Raw genomic sequence first — 2,177 nt, 5'->3', positions numbered from 1 at the left:
GGAACCTCATCAAGTCTTTTAGCTGAAAATGCGTTGTAATGGTCAAAAGCAGCATCCTCCTTGGGAAGTAAATGTGCATAACTGAAACAAAAACCTGGTCGCCAGTAGCAATAAGTTGAATTAAATCCAACAGTCCAGGTTACCTACCAAGAGCCAACTAGAAACCCCAATTAGGCTTTGGGCCTTTCACAACTAAAATTAATCAGTAGATGCTTTTGCTTTTGCACAGAATAAGCAACTTCTTATATCAATAAACAAGAGTATGTAAAGATCCTACTTATTATCCCAAAAGGAGAAGACACATAAATAGCATATTGTTTCCCTGTATTCATTTTATCAAGCTTACAAGTCTCTGCCTTTTGTTGCCTCCCTAGTGCCCTTTGACACCAATCTCAGGGTAACATCCTATTTTATTATTATATTAAATGATCTTTTAGATGATAACATTCATATCATCCTTTTACAAGCAGTATGTTGTACACAAAAGAAGCCACGAAAAAACTACACGAGATAATCTTAACTCCTTAAAAATAATTTGGTTCAACGAATAACAGTGCCTTTAATTATCTATTTTGTTTTTCTATCATAATTCACATAAGTCGCCAGTATCAGAAGGCATCGGTATCCTATACTCTTAGTTATGTCAATGTGCAAGAGATAATAACCAAAATCACCAAGTCAAACTCTTAGTTTTTTGATAAAATACACAACTTTTTCTACATTCTTTTTGACAAGGTAAATTTCTCGATTTGTGCATGTCATCCAAATTATATTTATACATAAAGAAGGTGTCTGATAAAATACACACTTAAATTACCATCTACGGTTTGTGAAATAGATAATAAATAACAAAACCCATTTCTGCAAGAGCAAAATAAAGAGAGAGAAAACCACTCAAGCACGAAGAAAGACATAATACTTGCTAGCAAGAAAGGTGGATGTTCATGCACTCTTTCATGCACAACAGTTATTCAGAGCTTATTTAAAGCCTAATGTTCACTACAAAAGTTAAGTATCCTTTTTGGCACTCAAATCTTTAAAGAAATTGTAAAGCGGAGGAGGAAAAGGTGGGTTGAGGTAACCAAGTATACAGATATACTCACATGCTGTCAACAATGAAGTCTCTTTTCACCAGCAAGGCCGTCAGCTGATAAAGTTCACTTGGAACAGGATCATTTACTTCCAGGCGTTGGTAGTATTGAAACTTAAACCCCAGAATCTGGGAGGCATGGGACTGCAAATAATGGAGAGAAAATGGAAAACAAATGCACTTTCAAGACAGGGAGAGCTCCACAAAACAAGAAAACAATAAGACAACCACAATTATACCTTGGGAAATATGGGAATCAAGTCCAAAAATATACTATTTACCAGGCTGACGTTCAAAACACTCCAAAACCTGTATAATCACAGGCCAAAGACAGAACTGAATACTGAACTTTCAAAGGTTTAAAAGGAATGGAAGTCAAAAAATGGATTAAACAGAGTAGAAATGTACGATATCATTATGGATAAAGAACGTACAATATCAAAGACTCGGTTTGGATCCAAATCAAAGTGCCCAATCAACAACTGCATATGGTCCAAGAATTAGAAATACATAAAAATAAGATTTCAGCTACCAAATTGCTGAGTTGAAATAAAACCTTGATTATGCCAACTGTAGCAGCTGAAGCATTATGGTTAGAACCCTCTGGAATTCGACAAAGGAGAGTGACCTGCAATTACAGTCAATGGAGGTCAAAATAAAGGAGAAAACTGAAGTTGAGCTACAAAGAAGTGGAGACAAGAGGAAAGCATCACCAAAAGCAAGCATGAACTTCTAAAATTTGCCTAATCTAAAGAACAAACACAGAGAACTTTGCTTTGTACAAAGCAAGAAAGGAATGGGATAATCCTTTTGCTTGGAAGGAGAAGTGTGAGTTCGGTCTTTCTTTCCTTACTTTAATCCATTGACTAAAGAAAGGGAAAGGATGAAAGTTCGCACCAGACACTCCCTTGTATCTGTAACCATCAGTGTTTAAGGGCAAACCAGTTTTCAATGGACAGGCAGAAGTCCTCCAGTCACCTCCCACACTTACGTGTCATTTAGTTGCACTTCATGGGGTCTGAATCTGAATGCTTCAGATCTCAGTCCATTAAGTGCATTTGTTTTTTTTGCATTTAAAAATCTCTTA

The 2,177-nt window shown here is 36.2% G+C and overlaps 1 long non-coding RNA gene across 1 annotated transcript; it reads right to left on the bottom strand.

Annotated features, from left to right (window-relative positions):
• Nucleotides 1–1,110: 1,110 nt before the first annotated feature.
• Nucleotides 1,111–1,722, bottom strand: LOC125813513 (uncharacterized). Its single transcript, XR_007442064.1, has 4 exons — nucleotides 1,647–1,722; nucleotides 1,525–1,572; nucleotides 1,330–1,399; nucleotides 1,111–1,234 (listed from the first exon to the last, which is right to left on the bottom strand). It is a non-coding gene; the product is annotated as an uncharacterized LOC125813513 (long non-coding RNA).
• Nucleotides 1,723–2,177: the final 455 nt, after the last annotated feature.

Source organism: Solanum verrucosum, unplaced genomic scaffold (assembly GCF_900185275.1).
Source record: "Solanum verrucosum unplaced genomic scaffold, falcon-dt-bn FXZP01000134.1, whole genome shotgun sequence".
Classification (NCBI taxonomy): domain Eukaryota; kingdom Viridiplantae; phylum Streptophyta; class Magnoliopsida; order Solanales; family Solanaceae; genus Solanum; species Solanum verrucosum.
This window is presented reverse-complemented; position numbering and strand designations above follow the sequence as displayed.